The following is a 27440-nucleotide window of genomic DNA, read 5'->3' on the forward strand; positions in this document are numbered from 1 at the left end:
TCACCTACTGGTGTGATCTCCCAGTGCAATGCCTCACCTACTGGTGTGATCTCCCAGTGCAATGCCTCACCTACTGATGTGATCTCCCAGTGCAATGCCTCACCTACTGGTGTGATCTCCCAGTGCAATGCAATGCCTCACCTACTGGTGTGATCTCCCAGTGCAATGCCTCACCTACTGATGTGATCTCCTAGTGCAATGCCTCACCTACTGGTGTGATCTCCCAGTGCAATGCCTCACCTACTGGTGTGATCTCCCAGTGCAATGCCTCACCTACTGATGTGATCTCCTAGTGCAATGCCTCGCCTACTGGTGTGATCTCCCAGTGCAATGCCTCACCTACTGGTGTGATCTCCCAGTGCAATGCCTCACCTACTGGTGTGATCTCCCAGTGCAATGCCTCACCTACTGATGTGATCTCCTAGTGCAATGCCTCACCTACTGATGTGATCTCCCAGTGCAATGCCTCACCTACTGGTGTGATCTCCCAGTGCAATGCCTCACCTACTGATGTGATCTCCCAGTGCAATGCCTCACCTACTGGTGTGATCTCCACCTCCTGTGACAGGATCCTCCTGCTGGTGCTGTGACTGCACACCATGCTGCATTAGCCTTGCTTACTACCATTGTGGCTAATGCTAACAATTTGCTTAACCCCAGTTTGTGTTACAGTATGCCCCGCTTATAGCTGACTTACTCCAACCTACATGAGGCCACTTTTCATAGGGCCATGTTAAGTTCCTAATCCACCTCTGTCTGGCATGGAAGAAATGTGAAAGATAAATCAATGTAAATGTACCAGGAGGTATTGACAAGTCATTAGAAAGTTATCAGAAGATGGAAACCCTTTATAACGTTATCTTATACTATGACTTTCTTACCCTGTTTCCAAGTCAATTTATTAATTTAACTTGTTAATTAAGTGAAAGGAAGACATGATATTTTCCAGAAGATGTATCAAGCCGTGGAGAGAGATAAAGTTGAGTATTTGCCCTAATCAAATGAAGCTTCTAACTATAGGTATCATTTCATGTACTGTGCTAGATAAGTGACAGAAGATGATCGGGTGGTTTGGACATCTGCACTTTATCTCCCTCCAAGGCTTGATACATCTCCCCAAGAGTGCTGTATATAAAATATATGTCTCACTGCTATACAGCAGGCCAGGAGCACCAGCAGGACAGTAGAGTAACAGTCATATCAGTAATAATTTGCGGACCCTGTGAAATTAGCATGCAGTAAAGACGGGAGACTCAGTCAATGAATACATAAAACATTTTTTAGTTTATGTTAAAATATAAAAAATTTATTATGTGGAATATTTAATAAATAATATTTGTGAGACATCTCCAAAAACAGTCAGTTTTGGAGGTTGCCCACAAATATTAACCAGCCCCTGAATGTATGTATTGGGGACAGCAATGGATATTGGAGAGATCTGTTGCGTTCCTCCTATTGTGATCACAAAAGCAGCCACCAAAGGTTTCTACGGCAGTTGGTAAACTGTGAAACTCACCAAGCTCCAGAATGTAAAGCATTTCTGAGCTTGGCCCGGCAGCTAATGCCATTTCTAAATGATGTTTGTAGCCTGTGGGCTGCATTATGCAATAATTCCCAGGAGAAGGATCCTTGGGACCCCTCTGCATTACTGTCTGCTCTCACATACTCAGTCTGACGATTGCACATGTGAACTAGCGTAGCCGAGGCCTAAACCCAGAAGTAAAGTGATCGCATTAGCAATGATTTTACTTCTTATACATTGCAGGGACGGGCATGAGATTGGTTCTCATTATGGCATAAAAGCTACACCTCTGGACTCATGAAGAGTCATCCTTCAGCACTCAGGAGAGGAAAACCCCCTTGGGGGGAAACCTCTGGGGAACCATGGCCTCAGGATCGCCCTTCCCTCTGGGCATTAAGAGGTGTAGTAATAGAGGGGTCAGTATGATATCCCAGCGCATGGGATCCCGGTGGTTGTAATACCAATGCCAGAATCCTGGTGCCGAAAAGACCGACAGGGGTGAGTAAGGGGTGTTCTCCCCCTCCCCACCCCTATAACCCTGCCTGTCTGAGGTCTAACCCTAACCTCCCCCCTTTGTGCCTAACCCTCATGCTGAGGTGCCTAATCCTAACCTCCGTCCCTGCTTCCTAAACCTAACCCTCCCTTCCCCGAGGCCTAACCACTTCCAGGGGTGCCTAACCCTAACCAACCCTACTCGCAGCCTAACCCTAACCTCCCCCCACCCGCAGCCTAACCATATTCTCCTCCCACCCGCAGCCTAATCCTAACACCCCCCCCCCCCCCATCTGACGCCTAAATCTAACCCCCTGCCTGATGCCTAAACCTAACCTTCCCATCCCCGCAGCCTAACCACCCCCGGGGGTGCCTAACCCTAACCAACCCTACCTGCTGCCTAACCCTATCCTCCCCCCACCCGCAGCCTAAACCTAACTTCCCCCCACCCGCAGCCGAATCCTAACCCCCCCGCCTGACGCCTAAACCTAACCCCCTACCCGATGCATAAACCTAAACTTCACTTCCCCGCAGCCTAACCACCCCCGGGGGTGCCTAACCCTAACCAACCCTACCTGCTGCCTAACGCTATCCTCCCCCCACCCACAGCCTATACCTAATCCCCTGCCTGACACCTAAACCTAATCTCCCAACCTGATGCCTAAACCTAACCCTCCCTCCCCCGCAGCCTAACCACCCCCAGGGGTGCCTAACCCTAACCCACCCTATCCGTAGCCTAACCCTATCCTCCCCCCACCCGCAGCCTAACCTTAACCCCTCCACCTGATGCCTAAACCTAACCCTCCCTCGCAGCCTAACCACTCCTGGGGGTGCCTAACCCTAACCCACCCTACCTGCAGCCTAACCCTAACCTCCCCCCACCCACAGCCTAACCCTATCCTCCCCCCACCCACAGCCTAACCCAAACCCCTCCGCCTGACGCGTAAACCTAACCCCCCCGCCTGACGCGTAAACCTAACCCTCGCTTCCCCGCAGCCTAACCACCCCCTCCCCACGTTCCTGATGCCTAAACCTAACCCCCTTGCCCAGCCCTAAACCTAAGATTGTGGGGATACCGGCGTCAGTGTCCTTGCCCATTCGGAGTTCCAACGTCGGGATTCTGAAGAGTGCCGGGATCCCAGTGTCAGTATTCTGACTGCCGTAAACCCGACAGCCGGCATCTTTACCGCATCTCCTGATAGGAATACTTATGTCCCAACATTTGGAGCATGTGTCCGCAGCTCTCCTCCCAGGACAGCTATTCAGGAATCACCCACTGCGTGTAGACGAAGAGGAAGAGATGAAAAAACATTGTTAGTGGATGAACAAGCAGAGAGACAAACTGCAGACAGTGGTGTGGTTGTGTAGAGAGAAAATCTCTATGTAAATATGTTACTCTAACTACTGAGGACATGGAAAATGCCTAAAATAAGGACAATTATCCCTAAGGGCCCATTGTTTTTATACAATACACACATTGGGGGGATAAGTTCTCTCTTATAGTAATTAGTGGGCACCTTCAGAAAAGAAATGTGACCAGTAAATAATAAAAGCTAGAAATGGGTAACATTTAGGGGTCATCCAATTAGGTACGAGTTACCATTACTGCGACGTTTCAACACCGGCAACAGCGCCCAAACTCGCACCCTTCGTGGCCAGATTTCAGCCTATGGGGCTGCCGGAAAGTGCGGCTGTTGTAAGACAATCTCGCACCTAATTAAATTGACCCCTTAGTTGTTAGATGTGATAAAATAGTAATATATAATGGTGTAATTGTCGGCCTGATTCAGTTGTGGTTGTTGAAGCGATCGCTGCTACAATCTTTAGCCGTTCGCAATAGCATCATGAGTCTGAGCAGTCGTAGGCTGAGCAAGTCTCCTAGACACAGGGGGCTCTCCAGCAGCAACACAGGTCACAATGGGTAATTTATGCACGTGTACGGAACGGCGTTTGAACGGACCTGACACACCTGTATACAGTTATCTACCCCCGTTACCACCCCAAACGCTGACTTCCTGTCAATCACTTTGCAATGGGATCCTCTATGTGAGCTTGATCACATCTTGTGCGCAGTGCAGCTTACACACATGCGCAGTGATAAAGCATTGACCCACTTGGTGCAGCAGCAGCTCTGCGTCCCTCATCTGAATCAGGCCCCCTGAGTGGTAAGGAGAAGGACTCCAGGGAAAGGACAATGTCACCTTTATTATAGGCAGAGATAGGGAAACAGTCACTTGTTACAGCTCCAATTCACATCATTTATACCAGAGGTTCTCAAACTCGGTCCTCGGGGGCACACACAGTGCATGTTTTGCAGGTAACCCAGCAGGTGCACAGGTGTATTAATTACTCACTGACACATTTTAAAAGGTCCACAGGTGGAGCTAATTATTTCACTTGCGATTCTGTGAGGAGACCTGCAAAACATGCACTGTGTGTGCCCCCGAGGACCGAGTTTGAGAACCTCTGATTTATACCATTCTGTGCCATTTCATTATTTGGTTATTCTATGGGGGAGATGTATTAAGCCCCGCAGAGTGATAAAGTGGAGAGAGGTAAAGTACCAGCCAATCAGCTCCTAACTGCCATGTTACAGGCTGTGTTTGAAAAATGACAGTTAGAAGCTGATTGGTTGTTAGTTTATCTCTCTCCACTTTATCACTCTCCCAGGCTTAGTACATCTGCCCCCGGTTCATTGATATAAAGGTCGGCCATTTCACTGTCTCCAGGGGAGCAGCTTATCCAGTTTTGACATTAGGGGAAATGAACAGAGAAAAATAGTCTCCCCAGGTCCAGGTATTGCCCACATGCCCCTTATAAAGGCACATTAGAAACCCCACACATATCCCCCTATCCTGTATGTCCAATATTGTGCCCTCCCCCGATCTGTATTGTTCTTCCCCCGATCTGTATGTTCTGTATCATGCTCTCCCCACCCTTCCTGTTTTTCTGTATTATGTTCTACATCTCGCAACCCCCAAAAGTGTATGTCCTTCCTCTATATGTCCTATAGAGTACACCACCATTTCTATGTTTATGTATTGTGCCCCCACACCATCTATATGTGCTAGACCAAGTTGCCCCCTTCTGCATGTTTTGTATTGTCCGCTCTCCCCACCATAGTCTATGCTTTGTACTGTGCTCTCAATACCCCCCGCCACACAGACAATTACACAAGTATGGTAACTTACCTCCTACATGTTATCCTCCAGTCCTTGCTGCCTCTGCGACCCCTCCCGTCGTCTTCAACTGGCACTTTGCAGATCTCTTTGCTGGACACCCAACACTCTGCAAATCTCTTTGCCAGAACTTTGCCAAATGATGATCTAAATAACCAGAATTTCTTGGTCAGACATACTATGTGTATAATTCATACTTACCTACTTTTAGTTTCTCCTCTCCAGGAGAAGCCCTGAAAGGAGACAATGCAGGAGACTTTGGGGGGCAGGGACAGGCTGGGACATCATCAAGCCCCGCCCCCAGATCGGAAAATGCCGCGGTTCGCGGGAAGGGGACGGGGCTAAAATGACGCGATTCACGTCATTTGAACCCCTCCCCACGGACCCACAAATACGGGAGAGTATGTCTCCATCCTGCCCGCATCACTAGGGTTCAAGCAGGAATCGGGAGACCTGCCTACTCTTCCGGGGGTGCGGGGGCTACCCCAAAAAACGGGAGCCTCCCGCAGCTTCCGGTAGAGTAGGCAAGTATGGTATAATTATACTACTACATTTTGTTACGTACTTTCATTTTTATTCATTTGCAGTTTATCTATTTTATTGACTTTTTATCCAAAACCCAAGATCCTTTCTCATAGAGTACTATAGTGCTTGATAATTATTACTCCTAAAATTATCAAATCAGGCGCTCTGATATAAGGCACCAAATAAAGCTGTTGGTCACCCAATTTATATAATAGAATTGATATACTGATGTCTATATACTTATAGCTGCTCCCACATGAGTATTCTGCGATACTCAAATAGATACAAAGTAATTGTGAAACATGCAATATCACAAGAGAGCACTAGATACCGATCATTACTATATAAACATTTTATTCAATCACATAAAATAAAAGCATAAAAAATGCAATGCATATTTTCATCAAATAATTATTCCTACTGCTGATATTATTTACACGCTGCCATATACTGTATCCCAATTGTATATTGCACAGATGTCCACATCCAAAAGACCAGTGTGGCTGGTTCGCTCCAAAGCAAATGATAAAGTCCCAATTTGTTTTAGGGAATGTGAATGGTGTTCACTAGATGGTGAATGTTCAGCTGTATAAACGATGGGCGCTATGCTACTACCTCCCCCGATCGCCAAACAATTTTGTACTCACCACTTATTCCTTAGAGTCTCATGTGAGGCTGGCTGTCAGCATGCGGAATCCGTTGTGGTTGGTGGGAGCGGCGGTGTTCTATTCAGTTCACCGGGGAGGGAGGGCGCCGTTCGTAGCTGTAGAATCCAGGCAGTTTGCCGTGTGCTGGAGTCCGGACAGTGGTGCTGTGCTTGTGTAGATCTCAGGGAAAAACAGCAGCGTGAGATGTCCTTAACATGTTTCTCCGTGAAAATCAAACCACGGTTTCATCAGAAGGTTCTGAATTCTACAGCTACGAACGGCGCCCTCCCTCCCCGGTGAACTGAATAGAACACTGCCGCTCCCACCAACCACAACGGATTCCGCATGCTGACAGCCAGCCTCACATGAGACTCCAAGGAATAAGTGGTGAGCACAAAATTGTTTGGCGGTCGGGGGAGGTAGTAGCATAGCGCCCATCGTTTATACAGCTGAACATTCACCATCTAGTGAACACAATTCACATTCCCTAAAACAAATTGGGACTTTATAATTTGCTTTGGAGCGAACCAGCCACACTGGTCTTTTGGATGTGGACATCTGTGCAATATACAATTGGGATACAGTATATGGCAGCGTGTAAATAATATCAGCAGTGAGAATAATTCTTTTATGAAAATATGCATTGCATTTTTTATGCTTTTATTTTATGTGATTGAATAAAATGTTTATATAGTCATGATCGGTATCTAGCGCTCTCTTGTGATATTGCATGTTTCACAATTATTTTCTTTCTCATAGAGACCCAAGTTATCTGCTCCAGGTTTTATTTTCCCTAGTGCTAGGACCATGTTAGTATCATACACTGGGCCTAAGTCAGACCTGATCGCAGCAGCACATTTGTTCCCTAATGGACAAAACCATGGGGGGTCATTCAGACCTGATCGCATGCTAGCTTTTTTTGCTGCGCTGCGATCAGGTCAGAACTGCGCATGCATATGCACCGCAATGCGCAGGTGCATCGCACGGGTACAAAGCGGATCGCCGCTCAGCGATGGGTTTTACAAAGAATCCATTCGCACAGCCGATCGCAAGGAGATTGACAGGAAGAAGGCGTTTGTGGGTGTCAACTGACCATTTTCTGGGAGTGTTTGGAAAAACGCAGGCGTGTCCAAGCGTTTGCAGGGCGGGTGTCTGACGTCAATTCCGGCCCCGGACAGGCTGATGTGATCGCAGCGGCTGAGTAAGTTCTGGGCAACTCAGAAACTACACAAAGTTTTTGTGTACCGCTCGGCTGCACATGCGATCGCACACTTGCACAGCTAAAATACACTCTCCAGTAGGCGGCGACTATCTGATCGCAGGACTGCAAAAAAACTGCTAGCGAGCGATCAGGTCTGAATGAGGGCCCATGAGCACTGCAGGTGGGGCAGATGTAACATGTGCAGAGAGAGTTAGATGTGGGTGGGTTATTTTGTTTCTGTGCAGGGTAAATACTGGCTGCTTTATTTTTACACTGCAATTTAGATTTCAGTTTGAACACACCCCACCCAAATCTAACTCTCTCTGCACATGTAAAATCTGCCCCACTGCAGTGCACATGGTTTTGCCCATTAGAGAACAAATTTGCTTCTGCGATCAGGTCTGAATTAGGCCCAATACCCAGAATGCAGGTTACAGTCATAATGATAGAGCTACTGTAACTATTGTTTATATTAGAGATGACATTATGTGTATAAGTGGCACTATTACTGTGGATATTATGTGTATAAGGGGCACAAGGCACTACTGCTGTGGGCATTATGTGTAAGGGGCACTACTGCTGTGGGCATTATGTGTAAGGGGCTCTACTACTGTGGGCATTATGTGTATAAGGGACACTACTACTGTGGGCATTATGTGTATAAGGGACACTACTACTGTGGGCATTATGTGTATAAGACACAACTACTGTGAGCATTATGTGTTCGGGGTGGTACTACTGTGGGAATTATGTGTATAAGGGGCACTACTGTGGTCATTATGTATAAGAATCACTACATATAAAGCATTATGTATAAAGAGCACTGCTATGTGGCATTAGGTATATAAGGGCCACTACTGCTGTGGACATTATGTGTAAAGGGGGCACTACTACTATGAGCATATTGTGTATAGGGCACTACTACTGAGGACATTATGTGTATAGGGGCACTACTATTGTGGATATTATGCATATAAGGAGAACTTCTGTTAACATTATGCGTATAAGCGGCACTACTACTGTGGTCATTATGCATATAGGCGGCACTACTGCTGTGGGCATTATGTGTTTTAGTGGCACTACTACTGTGCGCATCATGTGTATAAGGGTCATTTGATACTGTTGACATTATGCATATAAGGGGCACTACTGTGGGCATAATGTGTATAGGCAGCACTATTACTGTGGGCATCATTTGTACGGGGCATTACTGCTGTGGGCATTACAGATGGAGCCACGCTAATCATGGCTCCGTCTGTGCCTGGGCATGCCCAGCGAGGCGGACCGTCGGGAAGCGAACGTGGCCTGCATGCGTTGTGGGTGCGCATGCGCCCCATTCAAAGTGAATGGGAGTGTCTGTGTGCGCTCGACAGCGGGCCAAGGCGCTGGCATGCTACTCGCCCCAGCCTGTGATGTAGCCACGCTCAATGAACGTGGCTCCATCTGTATGTAATAATAGGCAATACTGTGTGATGTAATGTGACTAGGGGCACTACTGTGTGATGTAATGTGAATAAGGGACAATACTATGTGGCATACTATGAATCAGGGGCACTACATCTGGTGTAATGTGAATAAGATTGTGCTTTTGTGTGGCGTAATTTGAATTGGGAGTACTATTGTGTGGCCATAGCCCTTCTGTGTGAAACCACACCCCTTTTTTCAGGCAGCTTACTGTCACTTTACAAAGTATGGGAGGGCTCAAGTTTATAGTTTGCAGGGGGGCACCAAACACCCTAGCCCCCCCCCCCCCCCACACCATCTGCATATCCTATACTGAGCTGCCCCCTTCTGCATGTTTTGTATTGTCCGCTCTCCCCACCATAGTCTCTGTTTTGTACTGTGCTCTCAATACCCCCACCACACACACAATTACACAAGTATGGTAACTTACCTCCTGCATGCTATCCTCCAGTCGTTGCTGCCTCTGCGACTCCTCCCGTCGTCTTCAACTGACACTTTGCAGATCTCTTTGCCGGTCACCCGACACTCTGCAAATCTCTTTGCCAGAACTCTGTCAGATGATGATCTAAAAAAAAAACGAGAGACTATCATTAAGCATAGTACTAGTTTAAGTACAATAAAATGTCCGTGAGTCAACCAGTTTTCCAATATTCGTTCAACCAAACCACATACTTCCAAAGTTATCAGTATCCCATTTATTTATTTAAATTAACTTTTTCATCCCAAAGCCAAGATCCTGCCTCATAGAGACCCAGGTTATCTGCATCCCCTGTATGTGTGCTTACCCTCCATACTGCCCTCTTTATTTCTGTAACGCTACATTTTTATTCCTAAATACTGTATGTTGTTCCTTCCTGCGCTTCTCCTAATTATGTGTCCTTATACCTGTATTCGGGTGTGGTTCATCAAATCGACAGTATCTAGGTCGACAATGTTTAGGTCGACCACTATAGGTCGACAGTCACTAGGTCGACATGGATGGAAGGTCGACAGGGTTTCTAGGTCGACATGTGCTAGGTCGACAGGTCTAAAGGTCGACATGAGGATTTTTTTTTTTGGGTGTCGTTTTCTTCGTAGAGTGACCGGGATCCCAAATTAGTGCACCGCGTCCCCTCGCATGGCTCGCTTCGCTCGCCATGCTTCGGGCATGGTGCCTTCGCTCCGCTACTGCTTCGCTCGGCACACTTTACCGTTCCAATCGTAGTCCACGTGGATCGTTAAGTATGAAAAAATTCAAAAAAAGAAAAAAAATGTGAAAAACTCATGTCGACCTTTAGACCTGTCGACCTAGCACATGTCGACCTAGAAACCCTGTCGACCTTCCATCCATGTCGACCTAGTGACTGTCGACCTATAGTGGTCGACCTAAACATTGTCGACCTAGACACTGTCGATCTTCAGACCGGATCCCCCCTGTATTCCCTGTTCTGTCTATCTTGTCTTGCCTTTCAGCTGACTATACTGCACTCTGTCTTCCTTACCCCCCTCCATCATACCCTGTTATGTAGGACTCACCTCCTCCTACCTGTCTCCCTGCATGGTAACTGGAAACTTCATCAACTGTAGATAGAATATTGCAAAAAGAAGCATTGTGATGTCACAGGCTAGTGATGTCACATGCTAGGTGTGATGTCACAGTAACCAGCAGCAAAGCTACAGAGTTACAGCTATCTTATATATACAGTAGAAATGTGATAACCTGCGCACTGGGATCTATTTGTGTGGACGAGCTGCTACACCTTCAGGTGACTGACCTGATGGGACTATATAGATAATTGGGAATGGTGTTGCGCTCAATCCGGGTGATTGGTCTGTTTATCCAATTAGATGGTTAATAAGATATGAGCCCTTGATTTCTTCAAGTATGGATAAGGATAAATAAATAATAAATGAGTAATTGGATGGTTAATGGTTAATTGAATATAAACCCTTAAATTCAGCAAATACTGGTGCGTATGTGATAAAATGATCAATGCATATAAATTTGAATGAGAAACGAATATAAAATTAAAATCAAATAAATGATGTATCAATTGGGTGCTTGCTGGTCCTATGTTTCAGATTGAAATGTATTGAAATCAATGATGATCATAAAAATTAGGTAACAATGTAACAATTTATTGTATTTAACTAAATAACTAAATAATGTGAAGAGGAGTGCTGGATGGCACTGATACGTAATGTCACTCTTGGTCAGCAAATAGTTTCAAACTAGCGGCGTCCCGCATGCATTTATTACTGTCTCTGTTAGAGTGCACTCTAGTTTTTCAGTCTCACAAATAGCGCTTATTCTGTATGTGCCACACTTGGAATCTTCACGGTGTGGGTATGGGGCAATTACACATGGAAGGTATGATAGGGAGGCTCTGGACTAATCTTACAGGCCGGCCTCAGCTTCCCGTGGTGCGCCTTGGAAAAGACACCCCCTGAGAGCCGAGGCGCCGCACCGGTAATCTCGTCTGGGGCGAGGGAAAAATCAGAGAGCGCTCTCCGGAGCCGCCTAGTGAGTGACCCTCGCCGCAACAGAGGCTCGCTTCCTACCTTCTCCTGTGTTTGCCAAGTCCCGTCACCGGCTTGTCCGTCTTCTGTTGCTCAGCAACCTGGTCCGCTTCCGGGTTTCTCCCGATCACGTGACCGGGTCTTGTTAGATGTGAAGCTCGATGTATCTGGTATGCAAAAGTAGTTCTGCAGAACTTGAAAGTCTGTATGTCTTTACTCCAACGCGTTTCAGCCTTTCCAAGGCCTTCCTCTGGGAGAAGTGGATTCTGTTGCGGCGAGGGTCACTCACTAGGCGGCTCCGGAGAGCGCTTTCTGATTTTTCCCTCGCCCCAGACGAGATTACCGGTGCGGCGCCTCGGCTCTCAGGGGGTGTCTGTTCCAAGGCGCACCACGGGAAGCTGAGGCCGGCCTGTAAGATTAGTCCAGAGCCTCCCTATCATACCTTCCATGTGTAATTGCCCCATACCCACACCGTGAAGATTCCAAGTGTGGCACATACAGAATAAGCGCTATTTGTGAGACTGAAAAACTAGAGTGCACTCTAACAGAGACAGTAATAAATGCATGCGGGACGCCGCTAGTTTGAAACTATTTGCTGACCAAGAGTGACATTACGTATCAGTGCCATCCAGCACTCCTCTTCACATTATTTAGTTATTTAGTTAAATACAATAAATTGTTACATTGTTACCTAATTTTTATGATCATCATTGATTTCAATACATTTCAATCTGAAACATAGGACCACCAAGCACCCAATTGATACATCATTTATTTGATTTTAATTTTATATTCGTTTCTCATTCAAATTTATATGCATTGATCATTTTATCACATACGCACCAGTATTTGCTGAATTTAAGGGTTTATATTCAATTAACCATTAACCATCCAATTACTCATTTATTATTTATTTATCCTTATCCATACTTGAAGAAATCAAGGGCTCATATCTTATTAACCATCTAATTTGATAAACAGACCAATCACCCGGATTGAGCGCAACACCATTCCCAATTATCTATCTTATATATACATTTTATACATCAATTATAACTGGATGTACATGAGTTTCTAGTTTAAAAAAATGAGACTAGTGTAGAAAATGAAGTATAAGGCAATGTTATACAGAGCGCCTCAATATATAGGTAAAGGGAAAACATAAGTCATAGGAATTTCTACACTAAATCACCACTTATATTTTATAAGGAAATAAAGCCCTTTATCTAAGAGGCTGAATTAATCATTTTCTGTTATATGTATGTGTGTGTGTGTGTGTGTGTGTGTGTGTGTGACTGTGTGTGTGTGTGTGTGTATATGATAGATAGATAGATAGATAGATAGATAGATAGATAGATAGATAGATAGATAGATAGATAGATAGATAGATAGATAGATAGATAGATAGATAGATATGCTAACCATACTATCCCATTAAACCAGGACACTCACGAATTATACAGGTTCTGTGGCTGGCTGACCTCAAGTCTGCTTTTCACCTGGTGTAATCAGCCACAGAACCTGTGTAACCTATGAGCGTATTAAAGAGGAGAAGAAATGAGAGTCATCTTTTGCTGGCGCACTAGAAATGTATTATTCAATACCAGCGTATATAACACTGTAAGGCGGGCCCGCAAGGTGACTTTCACAGGGAATAGGTAATGACATCCACTCGACTTGCTCACACCCGCTGGACGTGTTGGAAAGAGGTTGAGTGGACAGTGAGCATGGCTGTGCCCTGTGGCTCCACGTGGCACCATTGTACCGACAGCCGGACTGCTGAGAACGGAACCTGGAGGGTACATAACTTTTTGGTTTTCATTTCATCTCATGACACTCCACCCAAAGCTACTCTTCTGGTTATCCTATCAACTAGGACAACAATGAAGGTGACTCCATAACATTTCTTCCATTGTTTTTCCCTGTCACAGAAACATTGCATGTGTGTTACAGGTGACCATCCTAATCATCTCTCCTTCACTTCACAGTAATGTCATTGTTACTGATACATTCTTTGGATCAAGCATCAAAAGGAAACTTAGGTATAAGGGTCTGGCCTGCATATCACTTATTGCATGACGACCTTGTGCCTGCGCTGTACTGTATGTAGACGGAGCATTTGGTTTTGCTAATGACTTACATAGACTCTATAAGAGGGCATGCCGACATAGCATATTGCTGAATGTCAACATGTATGATCTTAAACTCCATCTATAAATGTTCTGTTGTGAGACTTCCAATGTACTCAGGATATTGCTACAGTGACAGATGATTTAGTATACATATATATATATATATATATATATATTTCTCTGACGTCCTAGTGGATGCTGGGTACTCCGTAAGGACCATGGGGAATAGACGGGCTCCGCAGGAGACTGGGCACTCTAAAAGAAAGATTAGGTACTATCTGGTGTGCACTGGCTCCTCCCTCTATGCCCCTCCTCCAGACCTCAGTTAGAATCTGTGCCCGGCCCGAGCTGGTTGCACACTAGGGGCTCTCCTGAGCTTCTAGTAAAGAAAGTATTTGTTAGGTTTTGTATTTTCAGTGAGATCTGCTGGCAACAGACTCACTGCTACGAGGGACTAAGGGGAGAGAAGCGAACCTACCTGCTTGCAGCTAGCTTGGGCTTCTTAGGCTACTGGACACCATTAGCTCCAGAGGGATCGAACACAGGGCCCGACCTCGATCGTCTGGTCCCGGAGCCGCGCCGCCGCCCCCCTTGCAGAGCCAGAAGCAAGAAGAACATCCTGAAAATCGGCGGCTGAAGACTATGGTCTTCATTAAGGTAGCGCACAGCACTGCAGCTGTGCGCCATTGCTCCCTATGCACACCACATACTCCGGTCACTGATGGGTGCAGGGCGCTGGGGGGGGGGGCGCCCTGGGCTGCAATTAGAGTACCTTACATTGGCAAATAGCACATAATATAGTCTAAAAAACTATATATGTGCAAAAATCCCCCGCCATAATATAAATATAAGAGCGGGAGAAGTCCGCCGAGAAAGGGGCGGGGCTATCTCCCTCAGCACACTGGCGCCATTTCCTCTTCACATCTCCGCTGGAAGACAGCTCCCCAGGCTCTCCCCTGCAGTTTCCAGGCTCAAAGGGTAACAAAGAGAGGGGGGGCACTAAATTTAGGCGCAAACTGTATATGTATAGCAGCTATAGGGAAAAATCACTTTGTGTTAGTGAAAATCCCTGATTATATAGCGCTGTGGTGTGTGCTGGCATACTCTCTCTCTGTCTCCCCAAAGGACTTTGTGGGGTCCTGTCCTCAGTCAGAGCATTCCCTGTGTGTGTGCGGTGTGTCGGTACGGCTGTGTCGACATGTTTGATGAGGAGGCTTATGTGGAGGCGGAGCAGGTGCCGATAAGTGTGATGTCACCCCCTGCGGGGCCGACACCAGAGTGGGTGGATATGTGGAAGGTATTAACCGACAGTGTCAACTCCTTACATAAAAGGCTGGATGACGTAACAGCCGTAGGACAGCCGGCTTCTCAGCCCGTGCCTGCCCAGGCGTCTCAAAGACCATCAGGGGCTCACAAACGCCCGCTACCTCAGATGGCAGACACAGATGTCAACACGGAGTCTGACTCCAGTGTCGACGAGGATGAGACATATACACAATCCACAAGGGGCATCCGTTGCATGATTACGGCAATGAAAAATGTGTTACACATTTCTGACATTAACCCAGGTACCACTAAAAAGGGTATTATGTTTGGGGAGAAAAAGCAGCCAGTGTTTTTCCCCCCATCAGATGAGTTGAATGAAGTGTGTGAAGAAGCGTGGGGTTCCCCCGATAAAAAACTGGTAATTTCTAAAAAGTTACTGATGTCGTACCCTTTCCCGCCAGAGGATAGGTCACGTTGGGAGATATCTCCTAGGGTGGATAAGGCGCTCACACGCTTGTCAAAAAAGGTGGCACTGCCGTCTCAAGATACGGCCGCCTTGAAGGAGCCTGCTGATAGAAAGCAGGAGGCTATCCTGAAGTCTGTATATACACACTCAGGTACTCTACTGAGACCTGCAATTGCTTCAGCATGGATGTGTAGTGCTGCTGCAGTGTGGTCTGATACCCTGTCAGATAATATTGATACCCTCGACAGGGATACTATTTTGCTAACCATAGTGCATATTAAAGACGTCGTCTTATTTATGAGGGATGCACAGAGGGATATTTGCCGGCTGGCATCTAGAATTAATGCAATGTCCATTTCTGCCAGGAGGGTATTATGGACCCGGCAGTGGACAGGTGATGCTGATTCTAAAAGGCACATGGAGGTTTTGCCTTATAAGGGTGAGGAATTGTTTGGGGATGGTCTCTCGGACCTCGTATCCACAGCAACAGCTGGGAAATCGACATTTTTTTACCTCAGGCTCCCTCACAACCTAAGAAAGCACCGTACTATCAGGTACAGTCCTTTCGGCCTCAGAAAGGCAAGCGGATCAAAGGTGCTTCCTTTCTGCCCAGAGGCAGGGGGAGAGGGAAAAAGCTGCACCAGACAGCCAGTTCCCAGGAACAAAAATCCTCCCCTGCTTCTACTACGTCCACCGCATGACGCTGGGGCTCCACAGACGGAGCCAGGTGCGGTGGGGGCGCGTCTCCGGAACTTCAGTGACCAGTGGGTTCGCTAACAGGTGGATCTCTGGGTTCTACAAGTGGTATCTCAGGGATACAAGCTGGAATTCGTGGCGTCTCCCCCTCGCCGTTACCTCAAATCAGCCTTGCCAGCTACTCCCCAGGACAGGGAGGTAGTACTGGCGGCAATTCACAAGCTGTACCTCCAGCAGGTGATAATAAAAGTTCCCCTCCTTCAACAGGGACGGGGTTACTATTCCACAATGTTTGTGGTACCGAAACCAGACGGTTCGGTGAGACCCATTCTAAATTTGAAATCCTTGAACACTTATATAAGGAAGTTCAAGTTCAAAATGGAATCGCTCAGGGCGGTTATTGCAAGCCTGGAAGAGGGGGATTACATGGTATCACTGGACATCATGGATGCTTACCTACATGTCCCCATTTACCCACCTCACCAGGAGTACCTCAAGGTTGTGGTACAGAACTGCCATTACCAATTCCAGACGTTGCCGTTTGGTCTGTCCATGGCACCGAGGGTGTGTTCCAAGATAATGGCCAAAATGATGATACTCCTTCGAAAGAAGGGAGTTATAATTATCCCGTACTTGGACGATCTCCTTATAAAGGCGAGGTCCAAGGAGCAGCCGTTGATTGGAGTAGCACTATCTCAGGAAGTGCTACAACAGCACGGCTGGATTCTGAATATCCCAAAGTCGCAGCTGGTTCCTACGACGCGTCTGCTGATATTAGGCATGTTTCTGGACACAGAACAGAAGAAGGTGTTTCTCCCGGAGGAGAAGGCCAAGGAGTTGTCATCTCGGGTCAGAGACCTCCTGAAACCAAAACAGGTGTCGGTGCATCATTGCACGCGAGTCCTGGAAAAGATGGTAGCTTCTTACGAAGCAATTCCCTTCGGCAGGTTCCATGCAAGGAACTTTCAGTGGGACCTGTTAGACAAGTGAGGATCGCATCTTCTGATGCATCGGCTGATCACCCTGTCCCCGAGGGCCAGGGTGTCTCTGCTGTGGTGGCTGCAGAGTGCTCATCTTCTCGAGGGCCGCAGATTCGGCATTCAGGACTGGGTCCTGGTGACCACGGATGCAAGCCTCCGAGGTTGGGGAGCAGTCCCTCAGGGAAGAAATTTCCAAGGACAATGGTCGAGTCAGGAGACTTCCCTACACATAAATATTCTGGACCTAAGGGCCATTTACAATGCCCTAAGGCAAGCAGAACCCCTGCTTCAAAACCAGCCGGTGCTGATTCAGTCAGACAACATCACGGCTGTCGCCCATGTAAACCGACAAGGCGGCACAAGAAGCAGGATGGCGTTGGCAGAAGCCACAAGGATTCTCCGATGGGCAGAGTATCACGTGCTAACACTGTCAGCAGTGTTCATTCCGGGTGTGGAAAACTAGGAAGCAGACTTCCTCAGCAGGCACGACCTCCACCCGGGAGAGTGGGGACTTCATCCAGAAGTCTTCACGCAGATTGTGAACCGTTGGGAATGGCCACAGGTGGACATGATGGCGTCCCGCCTCAACAAAAAGCTAAAAAAGTATTGCGCCAGGTCAAGAGACCCTCAGGCGATAGCTGTGGACGCACTAGTGACACCGTGGGTGTACCAGTCGGTTGATGTGTTCCCTCCTCTTCCTCTCATACCCAAGGTACTGAGGATAGTAAGTAAAAGAGGAGTAAGAAATATACTCGTAGTTCCGGATTGGCCAAGAAGAACGGTACCCAGAACTACAAGAAATGATCTCGGAGGACCCATGGCCTCTGTCTCTCAGACAGGACCTGTTACTGCAGGGGCCCTGTCTGTTCCAAGACTTACCGCGGCTGCGTTTGAAGGCTTGGCGGTTGAACGCCGGATCCTAACGGAAAAGGGCGTTCCAGATGAAGTGATTCCTACGCTGTTAAAGGCTAGGAAAGACGCTGCCTGAAGTTCAGACGTTGTTAAGGGAGTGCTGCATATTCAGCCCCCTTTTGTGCCTCCAGTGGCACCTTGGGATCTCAACGTAGTGTTGGATTTCCTGAAATCACATTGTTTTGAGCCACTTCGGAACGTGGAGTTGAAGTATCTCACGTGGAAGGTGGTCATATATATATTTGTCCTTGGCTTCGGCTAGGCGTGTGTCAGAATTGGCGGCTTTGTCATGTGAAAGCCCTTATCTGATCTTCCATAGGGACAGGGCAGAATTGAGGATTCGTCCCCAATTTCTCCCTAAGGTGGTATCAGCGTTTCATTTGAACCAACCTATTGTGGTGCCTGTAGCTACTCGGGACTTGGAGGCCTCCAAGTTGCTGGATGTAGTCCGGGCCCTGAAAATCTATGTTTCCAGGACGGCTAGAGTCAGAAATACTGACTCGCTGTTATCCTGCATGCACCCAACAAGCTGGGTGCTCCTGCTTCTAAGCAGACTACTGCTCGCTGGATCTGTAGCACGATTCAACTTGCACATTCTGCGGCTGGACTGCTGCATCCTAAATCAGTAAACGCCCATTCCACGAGGAAGGGGGCTCTTCTTGGGCGGCTGCCCAAGGGGTCTCGGCATTACAACTTTGCCGAGCTGCTACCTGGTCGGGGTCAAACACGTTTGCAAAATTCTACAAGTTTGATACCCTGGCTGAGGAGGACCTTGAGTTTGCTCTTGCGGTGCTGCAGAGTCATCCGCACTCTCCCGCCCGTTTGGGAGCTTTGGTATAATCCCCATGGTCCTTACGGAGTACCCAGCATCCACTAGGACGTCAGAGAAAATAAGAATTTACTCACCGGTAATTCTATTTCTCGTAGTCCGTAGTGGATGCTGGGAGCCCGTCCCAAGTGCGGACTCTCTGCAATACGTGTATATAGTTATTGCTTAACTAAAGGGTTTTGTTATGAGCCATCTGTTAATGAGGCTCATTTGTTGTTCATGCTGTTAACTGGGTATAGTTATCACAAGTTGTACGGTGTGATTGGTGTGGCTGGTATGAGTCTTACCCTGGATTCCAAATCCTTTCCTTGTAGTGTCAGCTCTTCCGGGCACAGTTTCCCTAACTGAGGTCTGGAGGAGGGGCATAGAGGGAGGAGCCAGTGCACACCAGATAGTACCTAATCTTTCTTTTAGAGTGCCCAGTCTCCTGCGGAGCCCGTCTATTCCCCATGGTCCTTACGGAATACCCAGCATCCACTACGGACTACGAGAAACAAATAGAATTACCGGTGAGTAAATTCTTATTATATATATATATATATATATATACTTGGAGTTTACTTTGATATGTGACTGTCATACTTGGCAACATTTTATAACAAGTTCCAGGGATGCTTGGTGGCCGAGCCCAGTACATGGTGGAATGTCATGTGCGGATCTGTCTAGGAGGACCTTGGTGCACTACAACCCCCATCGAGTCATGTTTACTGGACTTCATTATGTGATGATTTGTTTTTAATTCATGTTAATTACTCATGTTCCATACATATTCATTTATACCACTTAATGTGCACATAACACAGTGTGTATAGATCCTCCAGAGACCCCATGGGGCTGTTTTATTGGTCCATGTCAGATTTGGCCATCCAAGTGTGAGGTCAAATTGATCAGTACTTCTGGGCCGCAGCTCCAGAGGCGGGATGGGCCTGCGTGGGGCCAGCTGTACAGTGGAGACATCGGATAGCAGCCCGTGTCCTCTCATGCTTTACAGTGTTTAGTTGTAAAATTGGTGGTGGTGGTGGGTGTTTGGTAAGCTAAAGCACTGGGGCTCGTTACAAATACTGGGGTCTATTTACTAAGCCTTGGAGAGAGATAAGTACCAGCCAATCAGCTGCTAAGTGTCATATTACAAGCTGGGTTTGAAAAATGACAGGAGCTGATTGGCTGGTACTCTATCTGCATCCACTTTATCTCTCTCAAGGCTTAGTACATAGACCCCATTGTATGCGGTGGATGTAGGGGTGATGAAATGGTTAAAAAGTAGATCATTTTTTTGCTGGGGAACTACAGGGCCCAGATATCACACACTTACTAACTTCCTGGCTGCCAGTCAGGAGGTGCAGGCCAGGGCACAACCATGTGGGCGGAGCAGGGCATGACAGCAGAAGTGCATCATCATGGCTCGTTATACAAAGCCACAATTACATCATTGTAAAGCGGGAGGAGGAGCCATAATGGTGGGATTCAGCAGGATTCATGTCATCAGTCCACCCGGACTGGTCACTTCACGCTGGAAGTGGGCATCAGCGGGTAGCACTGAGGCGCTTACCCTAGCCGGGATGTGGAAGAACATGACAGTGCTGCAGAAGGGGAGTAATTAAGGACTAAGGGGTACATTTACTAAGCAGTGATAAGAGCAGAGAAGTGAGCCAGTGGAGAAATTTCCCCATCAACCAATCAGCAGCTCTGTATCATTTTATAGTATGCAAATTATAGATGTTACTTCAGTGCTGATTGGTTGCCATGGGCAACTTCTCCACTGACTCACTTCTCCACTCTTATCACTGCTTAGTAAATGTACCCCTAATTAAGCTAATTAGAAACTTCTAATTGTTTGATTAGTCATGGGGAGGTGTCTATGGGGTTCTGAAGAAAGTCTGGACAATTTTTCCTTAAAATAATGATTTTAGGAAAAATCAGACTCGCTCTGGGGCTGTAAGAGGACAGACGCGGCGATTTGCCGCTCACTTTGTCTTCTGCAATTAAATAGGACAAAGCATACAGCTGCAGGAAAAAAAACCTCACCGTGGGGATTTTCTAAGGTCCGCACACAAATATGCCTGTAAGTTACCTTCCAGTCACCGCCCAGGCACCCCCTCATATTTATGCTTCTCTGCGTCCAAATCTAAACTGTGACTTCATAGGTAGAAAGGAAGGAGGCATTCACAGGTGGGAAACATTGCTCCGCTGTTTCCGAGTCTGAATTAGGACGTTTTACTGTACACAGCTGAGACTCCAGGTAAGGCCTTTTAGTGTTCTCTGGTGATAAATAACAACACCAGGTGTATCTTAAGGTGTATACACACGGTGAGATTTTTTCTTCCGATTCTGACTATATAGTCAAAATCGGAAGAAAAGTTAGTGCAGATCGCATGGTGACAGTCACCTTGCGATCCCGATTCGATGCCGATGCGCGGTCCCGCGCGGTCGGCATCGAAAGAAAAAATAGACTGTGCAGGCAAGTCAATTTTGCCAATCTTTATAGAAGAGATAGCCAAAATCGGGACTTAGCCAAAATCGCACATAGCAAGTATCGCAAGCACACTTATTATGTGCTTGCGATACTGGCTAAGTGCCGACCCGGCCCCTGTCGCATGGTGAGAATCGGGCATAGCCCGAATCTCACCGTGTGTACACACCCTTAGTAATGGGGGTTAATACTTCCACAAAGAATGATTGACTTTTCTTTATTTGCATTATAGAAAAAGCTTAAGATGTGTTTTTTGTAAATACAATGAAAAAAAAGAGACTTTGTACTTTTTATAGCCGTTGTTTAAGGGCATTACAGGTCTATGTATTAACATTATATTTACTAAAATAATGTGAAAAAGGGTGTTTTCTGTTTTCACACCCTTTTCACATTATTTTAGTATCACCTGAATTTATTAAAAGGCATTTGGAGCGCTCCAAACCCTTTAATTTACTTTTTTTTAGTAAGCCACATCACATACTTATAATGGGAAATGCGATCTGACCAGATTTACTTAAAAAAAATGTGAAAAAACACTGCAGTGTGCCCTGTGATAATCTATCACAGGGCAGCACTGCAATAATGTGGCATTTGCCCCTGGCAGAGAAAGCTGAGCGCGAACAAGTCTCCAGAGATCAGCTCTGTGTCCGATGGACACACAAGCTGATCAGAGTGTAAAAAGTAAAAAAAAAAAGTAAAAAACAAACAAGCCATACTCACTTGTCCAGGGAGCCGGTGTGCGCTCCTCCGGTGAGCGCTGCTGAGCGCCGGGTCCCCCATGTGCTGCAATGTGACCCTGGTGCAGTTAAGTGATGCTGCAAAGCGGCAGCACACTTTATAGCACCAGGGGTCACCACAGCGCACAGGATCCGGCGCCGGGCAGCCCAGCAGAAGCAGCGCAGAACAGCTCCCTGGACAGGTGAGTATATTGATCTGCTGGGGGGGGTCCGTGGCGCGTGGGGGTAGTCGCAACGGGGGGTCGACCAGGCGGCGGTGGTAGCGGCAATGTCAGCGGGGGCGGCGCATGCGCAGCAGGACATCGGGGTATTTTTTACAAAAAATACCCTGATGATGCTGCGGAGTGTCATCGCAGGGACAGAGCTTGACCGCAAGCTCTGTCCCTGCATGTGATAATTGATACATCCCTGCAATGTAATAAATTATCGCAGTGCGAGTTTGGGCGATTTTATCACCTGTCATCCACATCCTGGATGCGGATGGTGATAAATAGGCCTCTAAGTGTGAGTCACAGGCAAGTCCAGTCTAGCACTTCTGCACAGCACCAAGCATGCGCTCCGTCATGTAACCTCTGTGCACGGCTGTTTCTGTCCATGAAAAAGCCGTTTATAAGAGTCAGCGGGGCGGCGATCTTAGGAATACATGCAAGAGATCCCTTTTGTGGGAGTGACATGTAGTATTCATGTAGCCAGACTTCTGTGCAGGTTCTATATCTAGCTGCTGACCAAATTGTATCCAGTTTGCTTGTGACTCAGAACCAGGCCCTATAGCTTTAATTAAGTATACATAAACATACCCTGTGGTAGCTGTGATTGTATTTGTGTACATTCACCTTTGTTACCTTTAGTTACAAAAAAAGGTGCCCATTTATCATTAATCATGTCAAGCAGGGTGACTGTACAGTACCAAACAGTGACCCCCATACCTAAGTGCCAGGTATAGTCGTCGGTGCCCCCATTATAATCAGTGCTATGACAGGGTCTTAGTTATCTACTGCCGTGCCACCATCTCTTTGATTACATTACTGGAGAGATGGCACCACAGGATCGAGGACCCTCTTGACACATGCACCCATTATAATTACACCATCGATGTCAACCTAAACACGGGAGTCTGAATCCTAACAAAGTATGCATTGTAGCAGGATTTCATTGTCAATCATTCTGAGTGGTTTGTGCAGGGAGTGTTGTGTTATGATTGCCAACATCATGGCCCAGTTTCTACGTTGTAATGCTGCATCATGCCACCGGAGGCAGAGCCGGATTTGCAGTCCCTTCCATAGAGAAGTGGGCAGGATCTGGGCGGTTTCCGTGCTCTCACTGGAGTCAGGGAGAACTCTCAGAAATTCTGGAGTCTCCTGTATATTCTGGGTGAGTAGATGAGTATGGTGTCAGTCCGAGGATGAGAAAGACAAATGGGTGGTCAGGATGTAGGATATACAGGCAGGGGCACTGAGAAGTGAGGGAGTTGGTACTATTCACCGGGGTCCGGGCTTGTTTGAGGGTCCCAGTCAGCTGATGAGAGGGAGACAAATGTCCCTCTTTGCAATGCACAGAGCCACTTTGCGGCACCACACAAAGATTTTTGTTGGGACGGGGTATGGCCACACCTTCCAGGTTTTGTCATGCCCCTCAGTACCCAGCCCCTGCTCAGCTCTCAGCGGCCCTGTATACAGGCCATGAAGATTGTTTATTACATATATACTGTTGATTATACTATAGATTGGTTATTGTATTGTATGCAGCTGTGTACAGCACACAGATGAATGAAGTATTGTTGCATGAGCTTGTTAAACACCTTATTGATGCATGTGTGTTATTATGTGCCTGCGTAGCTCTAATACGGTATCTGCATGTATTTTTACCTCCTTCTCTGGATATGAGTCTGTGCCACTGATCGGCAAATCTGTATTAGATTTCATTAATTACCCACATACAGCACAGGCGGCCATTTTGTGTTCTGAACCAATATCCATTAGAATGACAATCCCCCAAAATGGCTGTCCCTGCTGTGTACACATCTTTTATCCTTATTCATAATTCACATTGAGATTAGGTAATGCTCCATCTACATTATATTATTATATATTAGTATTGTTGAATCATTTGTCAGATATAAAGGTGCATACTGCTGGAAATAATACATATGTTTTCAAAAAGAAAGGTTAACCCGAAGCCAGGGAGATTTTTCATTTGAAAATTATTACTTTACAACTTCCAAGCAAATTTCCTATTTTTACAATACTTTGCCCAATAGGTGGCACTGTCCTTTAGATGTCATTGGGTGATATTACTACATTAGACCTCTGCTGAGTAATAATTTATGTCAGTATCTGTTTATATAATTGTATGCAAATTGGCAGATGAATGACAGAGAAAGGCGTACTGAATGAGTTACAGAACATTTTCAGTCATGGATAGTTAAGATAGGAGCTTACGTCCGTTTACCTTTGCTCGACACCCAACTTCCTATTTTATTGATTAATTAATTTTATTGATTATTAGGCCTGTGCTGAGAGTGATGTTTTATTTGTAATTAATTCAGCCTAGGTAATTGCAACGGTTGCTAAACTGGAAGTAAAAGATTGTAAGAAATGGAATCAGCAGCAGAAAGAAAGAAGTAATAATGCCACTGTATAGGTCATTGGTACGGCCTCATCTAGAATACTGTGTTCAATTCTGGAGGCCAGTTCTTCAAAAGGATATGGCCTCCAGGAAACTGTACAAAGAAGGGCAACTAAAATGGTGCATGGCCTACATCACAAAACATACCCAGAAAGACTAAAATATCTCAATATGTATAGTTTGGAGCAGAGAAGGGAAAGGGGAGACATGATAGAAACTTTCAAATATATCAAGGGTTTTTAACAAAGTCCAGGAGGGAAACATTCTCCAAATGAAGAGAAGCAATAGGACACGAGGACATGCACTGAGACTGGAGGGGGGGAGGTTCAGGGGAAATGTGAGGAAAAATTACTTCACAGAAAGGGTAGTGGACAAGTGGAATAGCCTCCCATCAGAGGTGGTAGAGGCTAAGACAGTAGAGCAATTTAAACATGCATGGGCTAGACATAAGGATATCCTTACAAAGAAATAAGGATCAAACAAGGTTAGAGATAAAAATATGGTAAAAAAAAAAAAAAGGGCAGACTAGATGGGCCAAGTGGTTCTTGTCTGCCGTCAAATTCTATGTTTCTATGTTTCTATACCAAAGCTTGTCACTGTGCAGTAAGTACAATGTCAGACTGGGGCATGAAGAGCACACCAGGGGAACGCAGTTATAGGGGCCCATGCTTAGGGGTGTGACCAGTGTCTAGAAGGGGTGTGGCTAGGGTTGCCACCTCTCCCTGATTTCCTGGATTCTCCAGGATTTGGTGGCAACCCTCCAGGAGGCTTTTCCCTTCACCCGGATTCCTGGATTCTCCAGGAATAAGGGGGCCCTGGGACCACCAATAGTGCTCCTTGGCAGCCGAGAAACTCAGTGAATTACAGTGAATGTCTCGCGAGATGATGACATCAAATCTCGTGAGACTGTGTTCAGCCCAGACTGAACCTAAGCTGCCATGACACTGCCATCGGCAGCTCTTCCTCAGCGTTTCCCCGGGCTGTGGTGGTGAAGTTACGCCGGCTCGGCTCATGTGAGAAGAGCAACGAGAGCTGACAGGCATGTCACACATATATTTATAATATAATGAGCATGCATGAAACAAATAGAGGCTCAAGTTATATATAGATATATGTATATTTTTTAATCACTAACAGACACCTTTTAGTAACCTGTTGAAGCTTGATATTAATTAGGTTGTGCACAACACTTACACTTCCATGGTTCTTCCCTCTTTCACACAATCTAGTTTTAAGGCACCAAATGCCTGTAATTTATCCCAAGTGGCGACTATTATATTCCTATTTATATAGATGCACGGTTTCATTCAGATTGTTTGTACATAAAATATTTTATAAATATGGTACATACCGTATATACTCGAGTATAAGTCGACCCGAATATAAGCCGAGGCACCTAATTCTACCACAAAAACCTGGGAAAACTTATTGACTCGAGTATAAGCCTAGGGTGGGAAATGCAGCTCTAGCCGTACACAGCCCTCAGTGCCAGATATGCCCCCATACTGCCAGATATGCCCCCACAGTGCCAGATATGCCCTCATGCTGCCAGATATGCCCCTTAGTGCCAGATATGCCCTCAAGCTGCCAGATATGCCCCCACAGTGCCAGATATGCCCTCATGCTGCCAAATATGCCCCATAGTGCCAGATATGCCCCCACAGTGCCAGATATGCCCTCATGCTGCCACATATGCCCCACAGTGCCAGATGTGCCAGATATGCCCTCATGCTGCCAGATATGCCCCTCATGCTGCCAGATATGCCCCTCATGCTGCCAGATATGCCCCTCATGCTGCCAGATATGCTCTCATGCTGCCAGATATGCCCCTCATGCTGCCACATATGCCCCTCATGCTGCCAGATATGCCCCTCATGCTGCCAGATATGCCCCTCATGCTGCCACATATGCTCCTCATGCTGCCACATATGCCCCTCATGTTGCCACATATGCCCCTCATGCTGCCACATATGCCCCTCATGCTGCCACATATGCCCCCTCCCCAAGTGCCAAATATGCTCCCCCAGTGCTGTTACTTACCCCTCCGTCGATCCCGCGCTGTCTTCTGAAGGAGGGACACGGAGCGCACAGCGAGCGCCTCTCCTGTGTCCCTCCTGCATCTCCGGCGGCCGCGGCGGGTCTATTAAAGGAAGTACCGGTTCGTGATCAGAGATCACGAACGGGTACTTCCTTTAATAGACCCGCCGCTGCCGCCGGAGTTGCAGGAGGGACACAGGAGAGTCGTACGCTGTGCGCTCCGTGTCCCTCCTTCACACTGCACTGCCACTGACTCGAGTATAAGCCGAGGTGGCTTTTTCAGCACAAAAAAAAGTGCTGAAAAAGTCGGCTTATACTCGAGTACTCGGTATATACGGTAATTTTATTTACATGAACATTGCTTGGTGCCGCGGGGGGGAGAGTTGGGATTGGGGGGGTGGATCTCCAGGAATTGATGATGCATGAGGTGGCAACCCTAGGTGTGGCCAGTCTCCACAGAGGTTTGGCTAACCATTAGAGAGCACATGGTGTGGGCCCCTTGATAAATATACATATAGTAAATACTGCTGGTGCATGCATGATAATGTACCAGATTAATAATAGCAATGCACTGTAGAGAATACACCATAGTCCTGTGCAGCATAAGGTAACATATGTACAATGTATAATCAGACTTGCCTACTCTCCCGGAATGGCCGGGAGGCTCCCGAAAATCGGGTGACCCTCCCGGCCCCCCGGAAGAACAGGCAAGTCTCCCGATTCCAGGGGTTCCCCACTGCCCGGCCGCCCACTTAGCGAGT

General features: G+C 46.8%; 1 protein-coding gene and 1 long non-coding RNA gene across 2 annotated transcripts in view; one reads left to right on the forward strand and one right to left on the reverse strand.

Moving 5' to 3' along the window:
- Positions 1-27440, forward strand: part of KCNQ3 (potassium voltage-gated channel subfamily Q member 3) — a 369444-nt gene that overhangs the window by 287727 nt on the left and 54277 nt on the right. The gene's annotated exons all lie outside the window — the stretch shown is intronic.
- On the reverse strand, positions 3058-9591 carry LOC134927168 (uncharacterized). Its single transcript, XR_010177571.1, has 3 exons — positions 9461-9591; positions 5206-5340; positions 3058-3290 (listed from the first exon to the last, which is right to left on the reverse strand). It is a non-coding gene; the product is annotated as an uncharacterized LOC134927168 (long non-coding RNA).

This window comes from Pseudophryne corroboree, chromosome 5, assembly GCF_028390025.1.
Source record: "Pseudophryne corroboree isolate aPseCor3 chromosome 5, aPseCor3.hap2, whole genome shotgun sequence".
NCBI classification, from domain to species: domain Eukaryota; kingdom Metazoa; phylum Chordata; class Amphibia; order Anura; family Myobatrachidae; genus Pseudophryne; species Pseudophryne corroboree.